The sequence below is a fragment of the Ursus americanus genome, chromosome 11 (genome assembly GCF_024610735.1).
Source record: "Ursus americanus isolate L20-20 chromosome 11, mUrsAme1.1.p, whole genome shotgun sequence".
Taxonomy (NCBI): Eukaryota; Metazoa; Chordata; class Mammalia; order Carnivora; family Ursidae; genus Ursus; species Ursus americanus.
In genome coordinates, this window is record NC_142137.1 from 34,801,090 (window position 1) to 34,827,440 (window position 26,351).

General features: G+C 38.0%; 1 protein-coding gene across 3 annotated transcripts in view; it reads left to right on the forward strand.

The window, feature by feature from the left end:
- Positions 1 to 26,351, forward strand: part of LOC148109263 (uncharacterized) — a 556,689-nt gene that overhangs the window by 95,555 nt on the left and 434,783 nt on the right. The window lies entirely within an intron of this gene.

The following is a 26,351-nucleotide window of genomic DNA, read 5'->3' on the forward strand; positions in this document are numbered from 1 at the left end:
TCTCTTTTCAAATTCTCTATTCTGTTACACTGTACTTACCTGTCCTTATGCCAGTGGCACTCTGTCTTGATTCCTGTAGCTTTTGATCAAGTCTTGAGGTTTCCTAGTCTAAGTCCCCCAGCTTTGTTTTTCTTTTTCAAGATTGTTTTGGCAACTGAGGAACATTTTATTTCCAAGTAAATTTTAGTATTGGCTTGTAAAATTCTCTAAAGTTCTCTAATATAAGGAATTATGATTAGGATTGCATTGAATTAATACATTAATTTAGGAAGAATTGATCTCTTAATAATATTGGCTCTTCTAACTACTACTATGGTATATCTCTTCATTTATGTAAATCTTTCAAAGTTTTTCACAGCAATTTTTTTTTTTTTGGTCATTGTCAATGTAGAGGTTGTTTCTGATACTATTGTAGATGGAATTGGTATTTAAATATACCTCATAGCCGGGGCGCCTGGGTGGCTCAGTTGTTAAGCATCTGCCTTCGGCTCAGGTCATGATCCCAGCTTTCTGGGATGGAGCCCCGCATCGGGCTCCCTGCTCGGCGGGAAACCTGCTTCTCCCTCTCCCACTCCCCCTGCTTGTGTTCCCTCTCTCGCTGCCTCTCTCTCTGTCAAATTAAAAATAAATAAATAAATAAATAAATAAAATCTTTAAAAAAAAGTAATTAAATATACCTCATAGCCAAGAAGTAATAAAATTCAAATTGGGTGGTGAATTCTGAAAAAAGGAATTTAGTGCAAAATTACCTGAATAAGTGAATTGCAAGTAAATTCAGGAGTGATAGTTATTGGTCAGAAGTTCCAGGCTGTTTCTAAGGGCACGTTGACATTGCCTTATTGTGGAGATTTAAAAGTCCTATAAATTACAAGTCATTGAGATAATGGTTTTATTTGATTCATTAATATGGTAAGTCAATATGAAAATTTTGATCATTGCAGCAGATGCTCCCTCATATCACAGTAATTATAAGGAAGGCCTTTTCATTCCCACACAAAAAATTACCCAAATGTGGTTTTTGTGTACAACTTGTAATCATAATTCTACCTTAAAATTTATAATTGATATAATTAATCGATTATTTTATGAGGTGATATTTTCTCTAAGTTAATTTTGATTTGTTGTAGAAACAGTAAGATCATCAAATGATAAATTGAAATTGTTTTACCAATATGTAATTCGTAAAACAGAAATCTCCTTGATGAGAAGGAAATACTGATAAGTTACTGAAAGCTCATTAATTTTACTTAATTTATATGTCTATCTGTCCACTTATCTATCACAGTTAAAATTTACAATAAAATTAATATTAGTAAAATATACCAAGATTCAACCTTTAGATACAATTAGTTTTATTTTGTAAAAATTAGTGAGTGACAATGAAAAATTTGACAAGGGGAAAACTCATTCTACATCCTTTTTTTTCAGATTTTTATTTCAATTTTAGTTAGTTAACATAGAAGGCAATATTGGTTTCAGGAGTAGAATTCAGCGATTCATCACTTACATACAACACCCAGTGCTCATCACAAGTGCCTTCCTTAATACCCATTGTCCATTTAGCTCATCTCCCACCCACCTCCCTCATCCTGAGTTTATTCTCTATCTTTAAGAGTCTCTTATGAGTCATATTCTTGTTGTGTATATATAATATATGTATATATATATGTGTGTATATATACAGTAATATTCCTGTATGTATACACACACGTATATTACACATATATATGTATATATACACACACACCACATCTTCTTTGTCCATTCATCAGTCAGTGGACATTTGGGCTCTCTTCACAATTTGGCTATTGTTGATAATGCTGTTAAAAACATCAGGATACATGTACCCCTTTGAATCTACATTTTTGTATTCTTTGGGTAGATAACCTAGTAGTGCAATTACTGGATCACAGGGAAGTTCTATTTTCAACTTATAAGAAGATTAATTAATCAACATATAATGTATTATTTATTTCAGGGATACAGGTCTGTGGTCCATCAGTCTTATATAATACCCAGTGCTCATTACAACATATACCCTCCCCAATGTCCATCACCCAGTTACCCTATCCTCCCACACCCTCCCCTCTAGCAACTCTCAGTTTGTTTCCTAAGATTAAGAGTCTCTTATGGTTCGTCTCTGTCTCTGGTTTCGTCTTGTTTCATATTTTCCTCTCTTTCCCTATGATCTTCTTCTTTTTTTTTAAAGATTTTATTTATTTATTTGACAGATATAGAGACAACCAGGGAGAGAGGGAACACAAGCAGGGGGAGTGGGAGAGGAAGAAGCAGGCTCACAGCGGAGGAGCCTGATGTGGGGCTCGATCCCATAACGCCGGGATCACACCCTGAGCCGAAGGCAGACGCTTAACCGCTGTGCCACCCAGGCGCCCCTCCCTATGATCTTCTGCCGTGTTTCTTAAATTCCACATATCAGTGAGATATGACATATGATCAGTGAGATCATATGATAATAGTCTTTCTCTGATTGACTTATTTCATTTAGCATAATACCCTCTAGTTCCATCCATGTCATTGCAAATGGCAAGATTTCATTTTTTGATGGCAGCACAATATTCCTTTATATATATATATATATATATCACATCTTCTTTATCCACTCACCTGTCAGTGGACATCTCAGGCCTTTTCACAGTTTGGCTATTGTGGACATTGCTGCTATGAACACTGAGGGGCAGGTGCCCCTTCAGATTACTACATTTGTATCTTTGGGGTAAATACCTACTAGTGCAATTGCTGGGTCATATGGTAGCTCTATTTCTAACTTCTTGAGAAACCTCCACACTGTTTTCCAGATTGGCTGCACCAGCTTGCATTTCCACCAACAGTGTTAAGAGGGCTCCCCTTTCTTTGCATCCTCACCAACATCTGTCATTTCCTGACTTGTTAATTTTAGCCATTCTGACTGGTGTGAGGTGGTATCTCATTGTGGTTTTGATTTGTATTTCCCTGATGCTAAGTGATGTTGAGTACTTTTTCATGAGTCTGTTGGCCATTTGTATGTTTTCTTTGGAGAAATGTCTGTTCATGTCTTCTACCCATTTCTTGATTTCTTGTTCTTTGGGTGTTGAGATTGATAAGTTCTTTAAGGATTTTGGATACTAGCCCTTTATCTGATATGTCATTTGAATATATCTTCTCCCATTCTGTTAGTTGTCTTTTGGTTTTGTTGACTGTTTCCCTTGCTGTGCAAAAGCTTTTATCTTGATGAAGTCCCAATAGTTCATTTTTGTTTTTGTTTCCCTTGCCTATGGAGACCTGTCTAGCAAGAAGTTGCTGCAGCTGAGGTCCAAGAGATTGCTGCCTTTGTTCTCCTCTAGGATTTTGATGTATTCCTGTCTCACATTTAGGTCTTTTATCCATTTTGAGTCTATTTTTGTGTGCAAGAAACACACTTATGTAGTGCAAGGAAATGGTCCAGTTTCATCCTTTTTCGTGTTGCTGTCCAGTTTTCCCAACACCATTTGTTGAAGAGACTGTCCTTTTTTCACTGGATATTCTTTCCTGCTTTGTCGAGGATTAGTTGACCATAGAGTTGAGGGTCCATTTTTGGGTTCTGTATTCTGTGCCATTGATCTGTGTGTCTGTTTTTGTGCCAGTACCATACTGTCTTGATGATTACAGCTTTGTAGTAAAACATAAAGTCAGAAATTGTGATGCCACCAGCTTTGGTTTTCCTTTTCAACATTTCTCTGGCTATTTGGGGTCTTTTGTGGTTCCATACAAATTTTAGTATTGTTTTTTCTAGCTCTGTGAAAAATGCTGGTGGTATTTTGATAGGGATTGCATTAAATATGTAGATTGCTTTCAGTAGTATAGACGTTTTAACAATGTTTGTTCTTCCAATATAGGAGCATAAAATACTTTTCCATTTCTTTGTGTCCTCTTCCATTTCTTTTGTAAGTATTCTATAGTTTTCAAAGTACAGATCTGTTACCTCTCTTATTAGGTTTATTCCTAGGTATCTTATGGTTTTTGGTGCAATTGCAGTTGGAATCAATTCCTTGATTTCTTTTTCTGCTGCTTCACTATTGGTGTCTAGAAATGCAACAGATTTCTGTACGTTGATTTTATATCCTGTGATTTTGCTGAATTCATGTATTAGTTCTAGCAATTTTTTGGTGGAGTCTTTTGGATTTTCTATGTAGAGTATTGTGTCATATGCAAATAATGAAAGTTTGATGACTTCCTTGCCAATTTTGATGCTTTTATTTCTTTTTGTTGTCTGATTGCTGAGGCTAAGACTTCCAGTACTATGTTAAATAGTAATGGTGAGAGTGGGCACCCCTGTCTTGTTCCTGATGCTAGAGGAAAGGCTCTTAGCTTTTCCCCATTAAAGATGATATTAGCTATGGGTCTTTTGCATGTGGCCTTTATGATGTTGAGGTATGTTCCATCTGTCCCTACTTTATTGAGATTTCTTTTCAAGAATGGATGCTGTGTTTTGTCAAATTTTTTTCTGCATCTATTGAGAGGATCATGTGGTTCTTATCCTTTCTTTTATTAATGTGGTGTATCACATTGATTGATTTGTAAATATAACCAGCCCTGCAGCCCAGTAATAAATCCCACTTGATCATGGTAGATAATTGTTTTAATGTACTGCTGGATTTGATTTGCTAGTATCTTGTTGAGAATTTTTGCATCCATGTTCATTAGGGATATTGGCCTCTAATTCTCCTTTTTAGTGGGGTCTTTGGTTTTGGAATCAAGGTATTGCTGGACTCTTAGAATGGGTTTGGAAGTTTTCCTTCCATTTATTTTTTGGAACAGTTTAAGAAGAATAGGTATTAACCTTTCTTTAAATGTCAGTAGATTCCCCTGGGAAGCCATCTGGCCCTGGACTTTTGTTTGTTGGGAGATTTTTGATTCCTGTTTCAATTTCTTTGCTGGTTATGGATTTGTTCAAAATTTCTATTTCTTCCTGTTTCAGTTTTGGTATATTGTATGTTTCTAGGAATTTGTCCATTCCTTCCATATTGCCCAATTTATTGGCATATAATTGCTCATAATATTCTCTTGTAATTGTTTTTATTTCTGTGGTGTTAGCTGTGATCTCTCCCCTTTTATTCATGATTTTATTTTTTTGAGTTCTTTCTCTTTTATAAGTCTGGCTAGGGGTTTGTCAATTTTATTAATTCTTTCGAAGAACCAGCTCTTTATTTTGCTGATCTGTTCTACTCTTTCTTTTGCTTCTTTATCATTTATTTTGGCCCTAATCTTTATTATTTCCCTTCTGCTGTCTTCAGGCTTTATTTGCTATTCCTTTTCTAGCTCCTTTGGGTGTAAGGTTAGGTTGTATATTTGAGACTTTTCTTGCTTCTTGAGGTTGGTCTGTATTGCAATATGCTTCTCTCTTAGGACTGCCTTTGTGGCATCCCAAAGGTTTTGGACTGACATGTTTTCACTTTTATTTGCTTCCATGTGCTTTATTATTTTGTCTTTAATTTCCTAGTTAACCCATTCATTCTTTAGTAGATGTTCTGTAGCTTCCATGTATTTGTGGTCTTTCCAAATTTTTTTCTTGTGGTTGACTTCAAGTTTCATAGCATTGTGGTCTGAAAGTATGCATGGTCTGATCTCAGTCTTTTTGTTCTTGTTGAGGCCTGATTTGTGACCCAGTATGTGATCTGTTCTGGAGAATTGTTCCATGTGCACTTGAAAGAATCTGTATTGATGAAATGTTCTGAAAAGATCTTTTAAGTCCATCTGGTCCAGTGTGTCATTCAAAGCCATGTTTCCTTGTTAATTTTCTGCTGCATATATGATCTGTCCATTGCTGTAAGTGAGGGTGTTAAAGTTCCCCACTATTATTGTATTGCTATCAATGAGTTTCTTTATGTTTGTTTTTAATTGATTTATGTATTTGGGTGCTCCCAAGTTAGGGGCATAAATATTTACAATGGTTAGATCTTCTTGTTGGGTAGATCCCTTAATTATGATATAATGCCCATTTTCATCTCGTTACAGACTTTGTTTTAAAATCTACTTTATCTGATACGAGTATGGCTATTTTGGCTTTCTTTTGACATCCATTAGCATGATAGATGGTTCTCCATTCCCTCATTTTCCATCTGTAGGTGTCCTTAGGTTTAAAATGAGTCTCTTGTAGGCAGCATATAGATGGATCTTGTTTTTTTATCCATTCTGATACCCTGTGTCTTTTGATTGGGGGCATTTAGTCCATTTCCATTCAGAGTAATTATTGAAAGATATGAATTTAGTACCATTGTGTTACCTGTAAAGTTGGTGTTTCTGGTGATGTTCTCTCTTCCTTTCTAGTCTTTATTGCTTTTGGTCTTTTTTTCCTGAAAGAGTCCCCTTTAATATTTCTTGCTGGGCTGCTTTAGTGGTCATGAACTCCTTTAGTTTTTGTTTGGGAAACGCTTTATCTCTCCTATTCTGAGTGACAGCCTTGCTGAGTAAAGTATTCTTGGCTGCATTATTTTTCAGATTCAGGATGTTGAGTATATCCTGCCACTATCTTCTGGCCTGCTAAGTTTCTGTGGCTACATCTGCTGCACACCTGGTCTGTCTTTCTTTGTAGGTTAAGGACTTTTTTCCTTTGCTGCTTTCAGGATTATTTCTTTGTGTGTGTATTTTGTGAATTTGGCTATGATATGCCTTGGTGATGGCTGTGTTTTGTTGAACTTAATGGGAGTTCTATGTGCTTCTTAGATTTTGGTGTCTGTGTCCTCCAGATTACGGAAGTTTTCAACTATAATTTGCTCAAATAAACCTTTTGCCCCTTTTTCGCTCTTCATCTTTTGGGACTCTTATGATATGAATGTTATTCCATTTTAATAATTTGCTGAGTTCCCTAAGTCTACCTTTGTGATCTGTTACCTTTGTTTCCCTCTTCTTTTCAGCTTCATTATTTTACATAATTTTATCCTCTTTGTCACCAATTCATCCCTCTGTTTCATCCATCCTCATTGTTATGGTATCCATTTGGGATTGCATCTCAGTTATAGCATTTTTCATTTTGGTCTGACTAGATTTTAGTTCTTTTATCTTTGCAGTAAGGGATTCTCTAGTGTCTTGTATGCTTTTTCCAAGCCCAGCTAATATCTGTATAATTGTTGTTTTAAATTCTTGTTCAGACATCTTAGTTATATCTGTATTGAGTAAATCCTAGGCTTTCGTTTCTTCCTGTTCTTTCTTTTGGGGTGAATTCTTTCATCTTGTCATTTTGGATGAAAAAAAAAAGAAAAAAGGTAAAATACAATAAAAATTTTTAAAAATTTTAAAAATAAATTAAGGAAGCTATATCCTAGGGGTGTTTTGGTTTGCTTGTTATAAGAAGCATCCATGGGTCTTTTTTTCTGTTTGTCGGCATGCAGCTTTATTCTCAGACTTTTGATAGATTTCACTGGTATTCAGAATGACTTGATATTTATCTAGCTGTGTTCAATGGAGGAGGCAAACTTAGGGTCGTGCTACTCCTCTGCCATCTTAACCCTGCCCTCATTCTGCATCTTAATATTTAGTATTAATTGTTCAGTTTTCAATATATATTGCTGATCTTAACTGTATGAGGATCTGTTGCACCTACATATAAAACACATGGCCTCTAGATAAAGATTTTCATCATTGCTGTTTTATTAAAATTATCCGTGGTACTTCTAAATATCTGGATGTCTTCCATGTGTGACTTATGCTACTTGCTCATATCAGTCTCTCCCCATTTTTGTCACTGTCACCTGCTGTATTAGTGTGCTATTGCTGCATAACAAATTACCACTTATTTAGTGCTTAAAGTAACACCCATATATTAGATCACAATTCTGTAGGTTATAATCCAGATAAACTTGATTGGGTTCTCTGTTAGGGTCTCACCAGACCAAAATCAAAGTGTTGGCTGGGCTGGGCTCTTTTTTAGAGTCTCTGGGGAAAAGATATGCTTCCAGATTCATTCTTATTTTTAGCAGAATACAATTCTTTGTGGTTGTAGAACCAAGGCCCTGTTCCCAAGCTGGCTTTTGGAAAGGGGTTGATCTCACCTCTGAGAGGCTTTTCTCAGGTCCATTCCTTGTGGCTCTCTCCTTCAAGCCAACAATGGAGAGTTTCTCATGTACTGAATCCCCTTTATGCTGAATTTTCCTTCTGCAACTGGCTGGAGAAAACTGTTTTTCAAGGGCTCATGTGATTAGGTTTGGCTTCTCTGGCTAATCCCCCTATCTTAAGGCCAGTTGATTCATACACTTAAATACATCTGCAAATCCTTTATGTTGTGTAATGCAACACAATCACAGGGGTAACAACAGGGAATGGAGATCATGAAGCCATCCTAGAATTTTACCTGTACCCCCTACACCAGCCTCCAGGCCATGTCTCCCTATCTACTGACCACTTGAGCATCAGACTCATTATCTTCCTATCATACTCCATTGTTTTTGTTGTTGTTTGTTTGTTTTTTTGATAGTCTCCATGTGGGTCTTGAACTCTTGACCCTGAGATCAAGACCTATGCTGAGATCAAGGGTCAGATGTTTAACTGATTGTGCCACTGAGGTGCCCCTCTCTATCATACTCCTAATGTCACACGGGAGCTCAGCATTTGTCAAGAGACCCTTGTTACACATTTACCCTTAAGTTCCTTAACTCTTTGCAAATGGTATTCAGCTCCAGACCTTATTATTATCATTCAGAAATATACATATGAAATCTGAAACCTGTTTTCCACTCTAATGTTTTTAATATATCCCATATTGATTTTACCAGGAGACATAGTGGGAAAGAAAGAGGAGGAAGCTAGCAATGGGCAGGGCCAAGGATGTGGGGACTGACTTTGTAAGAGGGTTTAGTGTTTAGGTCAGCAGAGAAGTAGTAGGTTATTCACAATGATCAAGGAGGCGGGGCCTGGCGGTGATATCAAAGAACCCTTACTGAATGGTTAGGATTGCAGTTTTTAGTCTGTGATACTGAAATCAGTGAGGTGGTCATGTTTTGGCACCAAAAGTCAATCTGGATTTAGGCTGGATCCCAAGCCAGCAGGTGATAGCATACCACGTTGGTCCCATGTTGGGTGAGAGAGGGCTGTGAGGGTTCGGTATGCTGTTAGCATTGCAGGCAATCATTTGGGATCAGGCAGAACTCTAATCTCAGTTGGAAATCTGCTCAGGAACCAGGAACTGGAGCATAGAACTAGGCAATTGTGGAGGATTTGGGTGAAGGCCTTGGCTGAGGCCAATATAGAAGCTAGGGTTTAGATAGCAAGATTATCCTACATGCCACATGTTGGAGAGATGATGCTTCTAATTGTCTTGTGGGCTGAACTGGAACTACATCAGTGTAGGCTAAACTTACAGTTCCTACAAGGGAATGGATGGGGTTAGGAAAGCAGGACCATCTTCTGGCTTTCTTGGTCTCACCAAACCTCTCACTCTACAGTCACCTGCCCAGTCTTTTCCCCATGTGGGAACTAGAAAAGAATTTCCTCTTCTAGCTGATCCCATAGAGACTCAGTAGGGTGTGAGGTCCTGAGGTACTGTTGGTCTCATGAGGAGGAAATCAGCGAGAGGGTGACATGTCAGGTCCTGGATGGATAGTGCTGAAGTCAAAGCTTAGTAAATCCAAACCCAGGTGCCCGTCAAGAGGAGCCAGCAGAGCAGCGGTAGCAGGGACACAGGGTAAAGGGAAGGGGCTTAAGGACCAGGAAAGTTAGGGCAGCAGGGGAATAGGAGGCCGACTGGATGAAATGCAGTCTGCCTGCCTTCCTTCCTTCCTTCCTTCCTTCCTTCCTTCCTTCCTTCCTTCCTTCCTTCCTTCCTTCCTTCCCTCCCCCTCCCTCCCTCTCTCCCTCCCTCTCTTCCTTCTTTTCTTCTTTTTAACAGTCTCAGCACATTTTAACCTGAACCAATCAGAATGGTTGGACACATCTTTCCATTTTACTCTAGTCTAAAGCAGTCTGCATATATGTAACTTATACATCACTGTATCCTCTAATGCTTAGAACAGTTTTTTTTGGGGGGGGGGTATTGAACAATAACATTAATTTAGATAGAAAAGAAATGTAATAAAAGAGGGGAAAAAAGATCTTGTTCACAACTAGGGCAGAAACATTAGCTGAGCCTTCTATGGCTAGAATTTTACCAATATCTTATTGAAAAATGATTGGCAGCTCAACAGTAGGCCCGAAGTGTAATGACTGTGGATGTTATGTGTATTTTGCATTGTGAAGTTATAATTGAGTTAACCATTGTCAGTGTATATGGTTTGTTCTCTCACAAGGAGCCCATCCTGTTCTTGTTCTTACAGAGCTTCAGAGTCTCCTCAGTATTGTTACTGAGTAGCACTTGAACAGCATGTGCTCTACTGATTGTCTTAGGGGCTCTGCTGATGTCCAGACCAGTACAACCCCTTCCTTTAAGGTTGAGACTCTGGTGGTGCTCATGAAGAGTCATAGGAGTACTCTATGCCCTTTAGAACACAATGAATGAAGTATAGTTACATCACGATAATATCCTGTCATGCCATGTCCTATGGGACACACGATGTTCCAGTAAGGGTATTAGAAGGTTTGCAGGTTGGGCAGGTCAATAAGAGTTTATTGAGAGCTTTACTATTTTCTCCAAGCAAGAATATTGGAAAACACAGAGACCCTCAGGTGGCTCTGGACCTTCAGCATCAGTGCCCTGCTCCTGCCGGAAGTTTGCTTCAAGATCGCTTCCCGTCTCTCACTGGGCCAGAGCAGGTGGTTGGGTGGGAGAGCACAGCTCCTACTCCTGCCTGGCACTCAGCAGCGCTGTCAGAAACATTTGTGTATCATCAATCCCCTAATCATTTCTGAGAGACTGATGTATTTCTGTAAAAAGCCTGATTTACATGGTGTGACTACAGATTAAAAGATGGATTTTGTTCTGGCTTGTTGCAATCATTCTTTAGAGACAATGTTTGAAACAAAATTTATCAAATGGCCTGTGGTCTACTTTCTCCCAGATATTAATCTCTGCCTGCCAGTGCTGGAGTCTCTTTTCCTCCTGAAAAAATTCCATTCTTGTGAATTTAGTCCATTCATGTGGAGTCAACCTTATAGGACTATTATTGCCTTCTCTTTTTTGAGGGAATAGAATAAAAAAAGAAAAGTCATTGGCAGCCAATTGTGTGGCCTGGTTCATAGAAAGACAAATGATCTTTTCTTATTCTTTAAAAATATACAAAGCTCTGCTAAAATAGAACTTCATATTACAGGTTGCAGTTATTAACTTAGGAGGTAATGGGGTTTCTACTTTCTCATGATAAAAGCTTCCCATGTTAACACCACCTACTGCATAATGTCTTGGCATGATGTGCAGAATTTTCTTTGTTATATAGTTAGTGAATGGCAACTTTCCCCTCATGAGTTGCAATTTTTAGGCAAAGATAACTCCATGAATTCCAAGAACAAGAGCTTGTGTTCTCCTTAGAAATAGTGAGCAAGGCAGTAAAAGAGATACTATTTTTGGATTGCTTGTTAATCTTCTGTTTTATTATAATCCACACATACATTATTCAGAACACTTCCCTAAAACATGAACATGAATAAACATTGTAATTCTCTACCATCAACCTTAATATTTCTAGAAAAGTGTATGGTTAAAAAAAGAGCTTGGCAGAAAATTCTTTTGCCTTTATTCTCAATCTTCTTGGCTCCTCACCCAACTTCTACAAATCTATAATGCCATCTTCATCTAAACCCCGTTGAAGCGGAAGATGGAAGAAATGTGTGGGACTGAGGAGTCTCATACTTTCAGAGATTCCCAAAGCTTCCATACTGGGGGAGGGGAGTGCGTGCTGAGGAATAGGAATGTGTCTCTAACATAGGAATTGATTTGAATCATGGATGTGGAACAGAGGGGACTCCCCAAATCCTTTCTTCTAGCAATCTTCGTTCCTCTGGTGGTTGGGTTCTCCTCCTACCTTGTGATGCAAATTATTCCCATCATCCCTGGAATTGTGGTCTTTCCACTTTACTACTTAGGGGCCATTTATTGACTGGTAGGGCAAATTATTTTTAAAGCAAAGTGCTCCAGGTTCCCACTTTGATTTATGATTGGGGGAGGATCAAGGGGCTATTATATTTCCGTAAGAATTTGAGTGTTTTAGGTAGTGAAATGAGTGTTTTTTAGTTTTTAAAATGTTCAGATTTACATTGCAAATTAGGATAGACTTAGGGAAATATTGGTGTCCTAACTTAGAAAAGCATAGAATACAGTTTTCAGTGCCTTTTTTGTAGAACATTAGATCCCTGAGATCCAGGAATTGTAGAATAATAGACTCCTATTTTCCCTTTAAAAATATGGGAGGCATACTTCACTCTGCTTGTTATATAGAGTAAATGGAAGGAGAAAACATTGAGAGTATTATAAAGTCTTATGTTTCTGATTTAGGCTACTGTTTAGAATGCTGATTGTCATTCACATTTTATGGGTATGAAACAATATGAGTTTTATAAAATTACTAAGTTTATGAGAGGATTAAGCAGGTTTTACTTTTATAGTCATAACGTGTTCAAATGCATTTGCATCAAATGGGAGATATAATTTCTCTTTGTAATTGAAATTTAAATCCCAGCATAAATACAGTGCTTAGAAAACTATTTTATGGACCTTTCTTTTATAAGGATCCTGCACGGAAAGAGGGTTACACAGCTGGAGATTGTTTAGAGACAATTAAACTTATTGGCTTTTCCGCTGGTGATAAAAGCAGGGCTCTGAGACTCCGCATCTTGAAATTGTTACCCAGGTGAATTTTCTTTACAACACTAAGCTCTTTTAGTGTTCTTAAAAAATTATTTAGCACCAGAGACTTAAGGGGATGATCTGTTGGAGTTGAAGCCCATGATGAATGCAAAGCATACATTTGTCTTTAACGCGATTCATGCAGGGTGAACCTGAGACCCCAGCCATCTTTTTAAGACGATTACTCACTTCTTTTCCTGAGGCAACTGAAGTGTACTGTTAGTTTGAGCACTCTCTGCCTTCTGTTTCTAGTGCCTCTGAAATAGTACCCCACTTCCTTTAGATTTTAACATCTGCATCCTTCTATTCTATCCTCCAGACTAGGAAAGAGGCTGCCTGGTCCAACAACTCTGATAAGTAAGTGATTAGAAATACTGCTGATAGGGACAAGGATTTTATGGATGACTCTTATTAATGGGGAACTTTCAGAATCCATTGGTAAAAGTATATGTATATTTTTTACCAGTATTTCTTTCTCGTGGCTTACAAATCAGACCACGTAGGGGATGCTTACTTTATGAATAAGTGTGTCAGTGTTTCACAAAAACCCTAGAGGATATAAACTTTTATAGTTAGACACTTTCATTTGGCAGCTGGCTTGATCCACCTTTTAGCCAAACCCAAGTGGCCACAGCACTCAGATGTGAATAGATAATCTGAAGCTATCAGTGTTTTGAGATTCTTTATTGATGTAACTAGTCAGAAATTTAACTTGACTTATTCTCATTAGTGTGAGTATAGGTATCATATGGGTAAGGATGAATCTGTTACAGAAGTTTGATTTCCAGACTGAGCTTTTTACCCTTATTTGACTTAAATCTCTCCCCGTTTAAATGTGACAGAATTTATTTCTTGATACATAGCAAAGGGAGGCTGAATATTAAATTAATTTGATTTGTCCTATTACACTAGTACTATGTGTCTATTAACTTCAGGGGGAACATATTGAACTTGTCTTCGGTTTGCTATTTCATGAAGGGATGTGAGGTGGTGTCACTAATGCTTCCATCTCTGTTCTTTGCTTCTGCTTGACACGGTTTTATTCTCCTTGACAGACATTCAGTGGTAAAAAGTAGTGTAATTATTAATTTCCCACTTGACATTGTGAACATTTCAGTGCTAAGTTAGCAGGTGAAAATGTCATTTTATTATATGTACCCACAGAACTTCAAAGGGCTCCCCACAATCGGTTCTTGAGTTGGAAAGAAGACTGTGACATGCAGATCCAGTAAAATTAACTTTGTTAACAGTACTTGACCTTTCTATAAAATACTCAATTTTGTCAGATACTTTCCTCATGATGATATTTTGAAAAAATTAACATTCATCATCTTATATTGCTTGTGTTAGATGGAAAGAGATTATTTTAGCAATATGGTCTCTCCCATATTGAGCAAATGCTACTCCCTGGGGCTGTAATAACTGCCAAGCTGCAGTAGGTATGGGAAAATATCAACCTGCTTTACTGAACTGATACATGGTGAGAGACAATTGCTTCTTACAAAGGCACTGCTGATTAATTGTCCTCAGAGAGTGATACCTCAGTCATATTAACTTGAGCGTTACTGTAGTGGTGAAGAGCACTGTGCTCAAAGGTATGGGGAGGGAGCACAGCTTTCGGGCCATGGTCACTCTTATAGCTCCGCCCAGTAGAAACATAATACTTGCTGCATTAAAAAATTCCTTGTGGCCACATAAGTGTTAGAAACGGGGAATTAATTTTTATAATATCCTTTCAATCAATATATCCAAAATATTTCCAGAGCTCAATAGCCACATGTGGCTACTGGCTACTGGCTGTAGGGACTCTGGACCTTCAAGTTATTTGAGTTCCTGACTGCGCAAAGCTTGCTTTCTAACCCAAATGTTATATCTGTGGAGGAAATCCTGAAATACCAGTTAGGTACTGTAAATATCATCTTGGCTTTTCATGGGTAGTTTTTACTCTTTAGTTTTGTAACACCTATGATCCAAATGTAAAAGAAAGTGATTTCTCTGAATCAGATTGGTGTGGTAGAAAGTCTTGGGACAGGTGTTCAGACAGCTCTGGTTTGTGAAGGCCATTTACTAATGACAGGGACAATTTAGGCTGTCCTCACTGAGATCTAATTTCCTTATGTAGAAAATAGAAATACTATGCTTTGTCTACCATTTTTCCATGTGTAAATAGGCATGGGAAAGCACCTTAAAAAGTAACTGTAAATGGGACTCCTGGGTGGCTCAGTTGGTTAAGCAACTGCCTTTGGCTCAGGTCATGATCCCAGAGTCCCAGGATCGAGTCTTGCATCAGGCTCCTTGCTCAGCAGGGAGTCTGCTTCTCCCTCTGCCTACCAGTCTCCCCGCTTGTGCTCACTCTCTTCCCGACCCTCTCTCTCTGACAAATAAATAAAAATATTTTTTTAAAAAGTGACTGTAAAAAGCTAAGGGATATGCACATTTGGGATGCTAAAATTGTTGGAGACCAACAGTAACTCTTTGAGAGCCATGCCCTGATTCCACCTAATTCTCTGGTGTGAGGCTACTTTCTGCTTCTGTTTCCTCACTCAGTGACTCCTTTAAACTTTTGGATCAATTCTCTTTCCTCTTCAAAACACTTAGTTTATTTTGAAAAGCTTTACTTTTGACGTAGCATAGGTGTTGGGCTGTGTTCTTTGTATATATCATTTTATTTAATCCTCAAGACAACTCTACAATTTTTGTTTCATTGTATGGATGAAGATGATTTGCAGAGAGATTAAGTAAGTTGCCCAACACCCCATGGATAGCAAGCTGTCATTTGAGTCAAGCCGTCTGAAGAATCCAGGGTTCAGTTACTTGTGCACTAGCAAAAGAGTTGGCATTCCATTGCTATGTAAGGAACCAATGCAGAGCCCTAGCCCGTGTGTCTACTTCAGCTCATACACCTCAGAGGCAATATTCCTTTGTCTTAATCATCCTGGAGCTGGGTACTAGGTAACTGGACACCACCTGTGTAGGTGTGGGTCCCCTGAAATCATTCAAACCAGCCAGTCCTAAGCTGTTTACCCTGCCCTGCCTTGCCTTTTGTAGAGAAACACTAATAAAGACTGTGGCCTGAGCACTCTCCTGGCTCCTGTCTTCTGCCACCTGACCAAAACGTGGTGATTCCCCTGTGACTCTCTGTGGCATGTGGTGGCCCCCCTCTCTAGGACCTGTGAGTATGGCAAAGTTAGTTTTTTGTGCCTCTCCTGTGTCCCCTTTTGTGGCTGTACTTGATTGGCCATCCCCTAAAAGAACACAGAGTACTGGGCATGACAGTAGTAACTGATGATAAACTTTTGAATACAGTTTTTTTTTTTACTACTCTGTAGTAATTTTCCAACTTGTAGGGTACCTGTAGGGGGACAATGGATAATCAAGAATGACCAAAATGTCATAAAAATGACTGGAGATTTCTACAAGTTTAATGAAGACAACCTGATGGGGGAAAATGCCTGTGACATAAGAATGGAGAGGGCCTTTTAAGCTTTTCTTAGGGCCTGGTCAAGTTATAGTAGTCCAGGTTCAGTCTTTAGAGCTATGGTAAAATGAGTAGGTTCTTGAAATGGCCGTAGGAAGAAAAATCTAATTTGGAAAAAGAATATGGGTGTGGATGATAGATGTGAATTTCAGCTAGAGAAGGGGAGGAAAAAAGCTTTTGTCTTCTATTTTTTGTCTCAAAGGTACCTGTAAAATGAAGCAATTAACAAGAGTCCATTGAGTATGCACTCTTTTTAGGGAACAATAGTATACAAATATGACAGAGATATCACATGCTATTTTATTGGGGGAGGTAAAACACACTACATGAAAAATCAGGTAATGTAAAGAGGAAAAGGAGAGGTGGGATATGATGATTGGCAGAATGGGGGTCAGGCCATGCTTCCTTTTGTGGTCAGGAGGAGGTGAGAGCCCTGAGCTAGGAGTGCCATGGTGGGAGCTTCAGTGAAAGCCTGGGCAGAAAAGGGCCAGAAAGATGATGTAAGGTTTGGACAGTTGGCAAGAAAAAGAGAGAGTGGTTGAGATATTTAAGAAGATATGTGATTGACTTTTCTATGCAATGATTAGAGCGTGGGAGGGAGGTGGGAGGAGAGATAACTAATCTGTGTGTTCGCTTAAACTTTCATAACTAAGATGACTCTCAGAGGCCTCCCAGATGCAGAAGAGGGAGACCATTGGCCAGACAATAAGACTCATTGGGGTGAAACTTTGATTTATCCTGATTTAATAATTCCTCCCTAAGAAAGTATACATTTTAGTTCCATCCAAGTGTAACCTGACTATAAGGAGGATGGAGCTGGGTGACCAGGAAGAAGGTCATGATACATCTCAATGTTAAATGCACCTTCATATGGGTGTGAAGGGAATGTGGAGGTCCTCTGGGGTCCTGCCTGGGACACGACAAAGTCACCTCCCTCACTAGTCTCCAAGCCCTCATGGATGCGGTGATTACACTTACTGAAAGGGTATGATTTCCATTGTTGTCCTCACCAGGCACACTTCCAATCACTGTTTTCTGGGTTCTTCCCCCATTGATATGTTAGTTTAGTGCATATACTTGTTACAGATTGAAGGCTCAGTAAAATATAAGAAATGATTGAGGTTGCAGATTGTAGAGAGGCAAACTTTATTTCACAAGCCCAAGGGGATAATTTACTTTTCATCTCCTCCCTCACTCCCAAAATAGAGAACCACCAACAAATGGTATATAAAGGAAAACAGAGCAAACAGAAGAGGGAAACTTTGCAATTTATTAACTCAAGCATGAAAACACAGAAAATAAGCAGGGCTCAACTTACTTGGAAAAATAAGTCTGAACCTATTGCATTAAAACATGGTGTTGCGCTAATCTAATGAGTTTTCAGGCAAATGAGGCATGAAACATTGCCAAAATATAAAGTCAGTAAAATATCCAAATTACTATTTAATGCCATTATATGTTTTATCTTACTGGGAACTGGTAAAGAACAGATTATTTGTAAATTTGCATTAGTAGTAAAATAAGTGAAATTATTTTATAAAAAATTGTTATTCTGATAACTTGTTAATAATGGCGGATCAAAAGCAACTGAACTTCCAGCAAAAGATACACATATACTTACTTTGTAAGAAAGCATTTACAAGACAGAAAACATTTTTACTTTAGTCATTCAGTGCTGAGAAATTCAAGACAGTGGTGAAGGAGATGGAACTTGATAGTATGTATGCAATTTTGAGGCTAGCATGAAATAACCAAGGACTGCAATATAATATTGTTAAGAAAAGAGAATTATTTACCAGACATATTCATAAGATTCATTTAGAAAAAAAAATCTCTAGATTTTATCCTAGAATTATTCCATTACATTCTGGATATGGTTGAATACAGTGTTTCCTTTTGAATATAGCTGAGTGGGATTAATGAAAAGCTTTGGGTCATGTTTTCAGTAGTGAAAAATGGAAATGATTTATTCTAGAAATCCTGATTTTATTATAATACTGTCACATTATTAAAATATTGCCAAATTATGTACAGTTTAGTAAGGGATGGCAGCTCATGAATTTTTTAAGTCCTTATTTATATGGTTCTTTGAGTCTATTTATGTACCATTTGTAATTATTTCTAATGATTAGTACTACTGGCTATTACGTTTCAAATCCTTTTTCAGGGGAAAATTAATCTTTCATCCTGCACATCATCAAAAACTTGTCATATAAAGGCATCTTGAGTGCCTTCCTGTGAATTTAATACAGTATTTATTCTGCCTAGGTGAGGCAGGACTAACTTTACAATTTTCATCTCTACTAGCTATTGTCCAGTGTGTATTGACAGTTCATTTGGTTTCGAATGGTTCTAAATGATTCTCCACACTTGGGTAGATGTGCTTATCTGTGAATGAGCAGGTTTCTTGTGTGCACTTGTTTCTGTCACCTTGTGCTGATTTAAACGCCCTTGGTGCTCTGGAATCATATTACAGTGCGAGGGCATCAGAAAAAGGAGCTGGCCCAGCAAGAAGCAGCGAATTTCTCCTTTGTCTGATTCTCCTCTGACTGAATTTCTGGTTCTGACAGGAATGAGATGTTGCTCTTTAGGTCTGCAGTCCATCACACGGCTGGGGGTCCAGCCAGAAATTCCATCAGCATCCACAGTTCTGCTTCACCCCCTCCTACACCAGGCCAGGCAGCACTCATCTGATCTTTTGTATTCATGCCTTTTACTACCAGATCTTTACTACCAAACTGGGGACCCTCATCCTCCCTGACCTGCCCTGCGTGGCTACACACCTTGTTCTCTCTTGTCAGATGGAGCTAGTTGGCACTTCCCCGTATGAGTTATATCATTTCCTACTTCTTCTCCAGGGGTGAAGCTAACACCACCACAGCTCATGTACTCCATCTGGGCTATTTGGGTCTTAAAGGGTCTGGTAAAAATTGGAGGTAAAATTTCTAATTGAGCTCTTACAGTAAGTTACAATACCATTAGCATACAAAAATGTACTTGACTAGAAAAGAATTTGCCTGCACCTCTTTAAAATCTGCCTATGCTTTTTATGGTACTAAAACATGATTTAGTTTGGCATTGAGTCTCTTTGACAAGAGGATGGGTGAAAATCCCTAAAATCTTTGGTGCCGGTCTATTGCGCATGCTTCTCTTACTGGTATTCAGTGCAAACTAGTTTTAAGAGCAAACTGCTTTGGGGTTTGTTAAGTGTGGGAAGAATAAAACAAATCTTTCTCTGTGCAAATAAGTTTGTTTAACTGTTATACAAAATTATGCAGATTTATTTACTGATACAATTCTTATGTGTTAATATGCACTGTGAATTTCTGAGAGGGAGACTCCATTAGGCAGTGTTTTCTGAGCTTGTGTGAACATGCCTACCCCTTCGTAGAACACAGTCTATGGAAGGCTGCTCTAGCAAATGGTCTGTGGATAGTTCATATTTCTGTCTACGGGGCAGTAAAATGAAGCCCCACCCTCCTGAACTGTTGAATAGCCAACTTATAAATGCCCACTCAGATATCCATGAGAGTATAATCAATACCAAATACATTACTGTACTTATCCAAGTTTCTCTGCTGTAATTTAAACTTCTCTATTCTGCTTATATAAAGACCTCTCCCAAATTAATGATGCCATAAATCATTAGAGAAAAGCACACCCTGCCTGGATTATTATAATGTGGCATATTTTCCCAGTATTTTGGAGAAAGGCAGAGATTGGGACCCTTATTAGACATTTTGCCAGTTACACAGCTGCTCTCTGTCTTTGCAAATGTTATTCCCTTGGTCTTTCATGTAATAATTCAGGGTTCCGGGCAGAGACTAGATGTGAAAAACCCGGGGAAAGGGACGCAGGGGAATTACTGGCTTCCAGATTGAGCAAAGCAGGCAAGGACAGGAGTACAAGTGGGACCAGGCCTGGAACAGAGCAGGACTCTCTCCAGGTGCCCCTGGTCTGCCGTTTTGTGTGCTTGTTGGCTGCATTCTTTTCTTCAGCAGCTGCACTTCTTCCTCGTGGCCTTATTACTTGACGTTTTCCTTGCTTCCCCATTCAGAGAGTCAAGGACTCTATTCTTTTCCTTCTAATTTTGAAAATCATGAAGGAGGCTGATGACAGGCATCTTGGATCATTTGCCACCTGGACAAGGGCTATGGCCCTGCATAGGACCATTTAAGAAGATGGCAGTTCCTTGTTAGAGCATACCGTGTACAAGTTGGGGAGAAGGGCCACACTTTCCAAGAAGGAGGGTGCCGTGCTCATCAGAAGCAAAGGAATGATAAATGTCCTCTTCAAATGCCTGCCCCCCTTCTTTAATGGCTAACTCTGTCTCCTTTCCTGGCCTCACCTCAGGGGTCCTAGAAGCTGTCCCCACTTTCCTCACCCCCAGCCCAGACATTTTGAGAGTCAGTGGGTGAAGGCAAAAGGACAGAGGCGCGTGAGCAGAGCAAACTGTTTGTCGCTTACATACTTAAAGTCAGTTATGTTTCAGGGAGTTACCACTCCTCTGTGGTATTGGTGTATGCAAAACAGGAACATCTGTCCTTTAACTTTGCTACTTGCAAGGGAATCAGTTTATCAGGGGTGATTTGTGTCTGTCTGGAATGATATTCTGAAGCTCTTCCAGGCCAGTGATTCTGGTCATTGTCCTTGTCCCTGACGTCCCAGCACTTGTGACATTTAAGCTCCGTTCCAAATTAGTCCCTTCTCCCTCCTTCTGGAGGAATGAAGAAGATGAAGGGGTAGGAGAGATGATGCTTCTGTGGCTTTTCTTCTATCTGAACATTGCCAATGTGGCTCTCCCATAATTTCAATGAAATTTTAAGCATCACGATTCTACCACCACTAAAACTTTGTTTGCCTTACTTGCTATCTATGGATAGACTAGACTTATATAATTTGTATAATTATAACAGGTTAAGAAAGAGAGTTGTGAGTCACATTTGATAAGGTCTCATTTGATAAAGTAATATGCAAATAAGATGTATTTTACATTTTATTTCTACTAATGCCTATAGCATGATGATATCAGTGAATCATAAAATTTCAGAGGGTTTAGAGCTACGTGAAATTTAGAAATCACCTGAATCTACCATCTTTTTTAAAGAGGAGAGCAGGGGCATCTGGGTGGCTCAGTGGGTTGAACATATGACTCTTGATTTTGGTTCGGGTCATGATCTCAGAGTCATGAGATTGAACCCTGTGTCAGGCTCTGTTGAATTCTCTCTGTCCCACTACCTCTGCCCCTCCTCCGTTCTCTCTCTCTTTCTCTCTCAAAAAATAGAATAAATAAGTTAAATTAAATTAAAAAAATAAAGATGGGAAAACAGAAGCCCAGGCTGGTGAGACACCAGAGTTAACTGAAGAAGTAGGCATCTTAGCTCTTTCCAGGCTAAGGATTTTTCTAGTTAATATTGATGCTTCTTACATTTTAAATCAAGTGGGTTATTAGAAAAAATATGTTTCACTAATTTGTTTAGATTAATCAGTGTACAGAAGTGTAGGTCAGTAGGTTTCAAATTTATGGTAGTCACTGTAGAAATAGTGTTAAAAAAAGAGTCAGCCCCAGGGTTTTCTCTTTTGAAATTACTTGATTTCAAACAGTTTTAGGTGTCTTTCTTTCTCTCCTCCCCACTTTCTCCACTTTTGCTGTCATTCATCCTCTCTTGCGATGATCGTTTTAGATGGTTAGTATGTGTCTTGGTACCTGGTTGCCTGAAATTAAACATATTTCCCCAAGAAATATACTTTTGTTTTCAAAAAGACTTTTGTTTAATTTAGGGAGAGTGAATAAATTCACAGAGCAAGATTTGTCAATAATGAATGAAAATCACAGAAGCTTGACATGGATACATTTCTCATTTGTTTTAAGGCTGTAATGGACTTTTAAAGAAACAGAGATTATATTTATTATATTTTTGTAAAAACTTTTATAGTTTTATAAAGCACTTTCATGCACATAAAATCTTATTTGATGAGGGTTGCCAACAAACAAAAACTCACTTATGTTTGAATTCCTGTAGATATAAGATAAGTTTTTAGTGTATGTTCCAAATATTGCATGAGACATACTAAAAAGTATTCCTTGTGTACGTGGAATTCAAATTTAACTGACTATCCTGCATTTTACTTGACAAATCTATATTTGATCCTCTGATAATTCTATAAAGTTAGTAGGACACTGTCCCCATTATACAAATGAGGACCTTAAATATGAGTGGTCTCCTATGTGTCAGATCCTGAGCTATTCTTGAGCATGACATGATGCATAATTCATAGATCCTGACTTTAAGGCTACTCCAGTCAAGTTATCAAGAAACAAGTCATCAGTGTGATGTATGTAATAATAGGGGAGAGAATAGAGTACTACAGAGTATATAAAGGACACTTAACATTATTGGCAAATCAGAAGGTTTCCTATGGTGGTGACATACATTTTGAATCCTGAATGCTGAGTAAGAATTAGGACCAGATGAATTTGGGGAAGGAGGAAAAGAAGAGGGGAAAGTCCTGGTATCATTTAAGGAACTTCACATTGTTCAATATGACTGTCTGGAGGATATACTTTGAGTTGGGAAATGGTGACAGGTGAAGCTAGAGAGGTGAGCAAGAGTCAACTCATGAATTGAGATGTGCAATGCAAATTTTTCTTTTTCTTTGGGGCAACAGTTACCCTTCAAGAAGAGATGAAATGATCCAATTTGGGTTTTATTGTGATCACCATATTGCAACTAGGACAATGGCTTGGAAGGGACAAGACTTAAGGAAAATTATTCATTGGAAGATCCACAGTAACTTGGGTGACAAATGAAGGTGTTGAGAACTAAGATAATGACCATCGAGATGTGGAGATATCAATCTTTGGGGAGATACCCGGAAGATGAATCAGCAGAAATTGATTATTTACAGGGCTTGGTATATGAGGGAGAGAAATAGGTGAAGCTGATGGAAACTTTGCTGATGTAGGGAATGATGTCACATGAGAGGGGAAAAATTCTTTTAAGTTTGGGATATGTTCAGTCTGACACGTCTGTAGGGCTTCCAAAGAGAGATTAAGGAGAGCAGTTTATGTAAACATTAAACCTAGAAGAGAGATCTGGGCTGAAGAGTCCTTATGATTTATGATTCATGAGCTTATTAGAGTTATGTGTTGAAATACTAGGTGAGAATGAGATCACCTAGGGAATGTTTGGAGTCAAGAGTGTTTGCCAGACAGAATCTCCAGGGAAAAATCAACATTCAAGAAGCAGAATGCACAGAGGAAGCTGACAATGCAACAGCATCTGCAAAGGAGACTAAATGGGAATGTCTAAGCCAACAGAGAAACACTAAGGAAGAAGATGTAGAGGTCCAAATTGTCAAAAGCTGAGGACAAATATAATAAAATCGTAACTGAAAAAAAATTCCATCTTTAGTCATACAGTGGAGATTGTTGATGAATCTTGGTTTAATGAGGAGGACTGGCTCAGAAAATTAAGGACACCAACCTATAGGAGATAAGGTGAACTGTACTACAGGTGAGATCCACTTGAAGAGTTGTGAGTTCAGGAAAACCAGGATAGGCCACAATACTTGCCTCGTTCTGTTCTTTGGAGCATTGCTATGGCGAGAAGCTTCCTTAAAAAAGTCCATAGCAAAATATGTTTGGGAAATATTACATGTTATGTTAGCATATTTAATACTCTGAGAAGTTCTGAAGCAATAAAACCTGCCTAATTTTGCTTATCTTGGAATTTCCAATATATATTGTTTTAGTCATGTAATAACAATGTGATGGAACAGTTTAGGAAATTCTGTGTTAGTGGACATGAGGCAATTGGGTGCAAACTGATAGACTTTTAGCTATAGTTATTTTGTAAGGTTTAATTTTGACAGGTTCTACAAATTAATCAATAAATGATTTCCTCCCCCACCCCCCGCCAATGAAGGTTAAAAAAACAAAACAAAATGCTTAAGAATGGTGTTATTTTTAACCATAAAAGAGTCAAAACAATATTGAGTCATACAAAGAGAAAATATAAATGAACTCTAATCCTACCACTCAGATATAATCATTGTTAAGACATTTCATATATGTATGCTGAAAAAATGAGAACATATCACTCGTATTGTTTGGTGATCTGGTTTCTTCCCACCCCCATCAACATGTGCCAGGAGACCTTTAGAAACCCCAGAATTGCCTGTTGTGGAGCTTCCTGGTCATATGTCATGTGATCATTTTTCTTTACTTTGAAAGGGTTTGATTGATAAACCAATTCATCTGTTTCTAGAGCTTGGGCTTTGCTATTTTATGAGATAATTTGTATAGGTTACAGTTAGGGATTCAAAAGCCTTAAATATTCTACAAAATTCTAATGTCTCTTGTCCTCTGTCCAGGAAATGATGTACATTCTTGCTATTTTGTAACATTTTGTTTAGAGACTATCAGTGACCTGGTTGTCCATGGACAGCGACTTCGCTGGTGGTGAGAAGTGTGCGCCTCTGGCTAAGAATTTTGACCAAAAAACCAAGAATCTCCTCCAAAGAGGAGTGAGAAACATGCATGCAAATATGTGGTCTGAATGTTGATTTCAGTCATATGTATATTTAAAAAATAGTTGCGTTTGGCAAAGACTAACATTACCTAAAACACGTGGGCATCTTTTTAATTCTCCATATGGAGACCAACACTGTCTTTTAAAATTTCTAGCGAATTCATTTTAGAGAATGGTTTTTAGCTTATTTAGTCAATTCCTTGTTATTAGCATTTAAGGAGTTATAGCTGCTCATCGATGTATAGGATACAATCCCCAAATTGTTTTACACAATATATACTCAAGCACATACACTCAAATTGCACACATACACCCACACACATTAATGATCTTTTCACATGGTTCTATTGTTTTTCTCTCTTTGTGTAAGTTTCAGAAGTAGGAATGTTAGGTCAATGAGAATGTACACTTAAAATCGAAAATCATATGTAATGCCAAATGGCTTTCCTGAAGGGCTGTACCAATCTAAACATCTATTAGCTATGGATGTTATTAAGAGTTTTAATATTTGCCAATATAAAATAAAATCAAATTTTCTTAATTTTTATTTCTTTGATTAATAATAAATTTGAACATCTTTTCCCATGTCAGTGGACTATATATTTTCATTTATTTCTTTTGGAATTCCTCATATGTGTTCCTTCACCATTTTTCTATTGCTATGTTTGTGTTTTTCTTATTGATTTTGAAAGCTCTTATATTAGAGATATTACTCCTTTGTCTATTATATATGCTCCAAATGTTTTTGCTGTTTTTCCATTTTCTTGTAACTTTGTTGCTAATTATGTTTACTGTGGTAGTCAAATTTATCCATCTTTCCTTTATTGTTTTTGGCCTTGACATTTTGCTTTAAAAATATTTTGACATTCCAAGTTTACACTTATGGAAGTATTTACCTAAATTTCCTTCTAGGGTTTTTGTTTCTCATGTTTTTGACCATTGCATATTGTACAGAACAGACACTGTCAGCCATCCTTCAGCTTCACCCAATGCCCAGCTTCATCAGGTGTAGCAAAGGCGACAGATGGGATAAGGCTTAGAGGCATCAGTTTGACTTAATACATTGTTTAAGCAAAAATAAATAAAAGTATTTTTGCCTGTTTGGTTATCATTTTAGTGCAGTCAAGTCAAAATATTCATTTTTAAAAGGGTAGGTCAATTCAGTTGCCAAAATGTATTCATGGTGGATGGAGGCATAAGTTTTTCCTAAGGAAATTTTTGTAATTTTTTATTATCAGATTTATGAAGCAACAAATGTAAAATTTCCCCTCTACATTTGAATCTCTCAAATGACTTTCAGGGTTCTTGAAGGCCCACAACAGTATTATTTTGCATTGTTATACTGGAGAAGATCAGAGATGCATGTTCTGTTTGCCAGAAAAATCTCTGCTGAGTACATGGAAAGAATTAGCTCGTAAGTGTGATGACAATAGTAGACATCTGTTGTTTTGGCTTGCTCACCATTTCTCCTTCCCTCAGTACCAGCACACCAATTTTCTTTTGGAAAATATCCTGTCCTTAACTCTGTGTAGTCTTATGGGAGCTCTGTGTCCCAAGGCACTCTCTTCTCTGCCTCAGGGTCAGGTTTATGACAGAA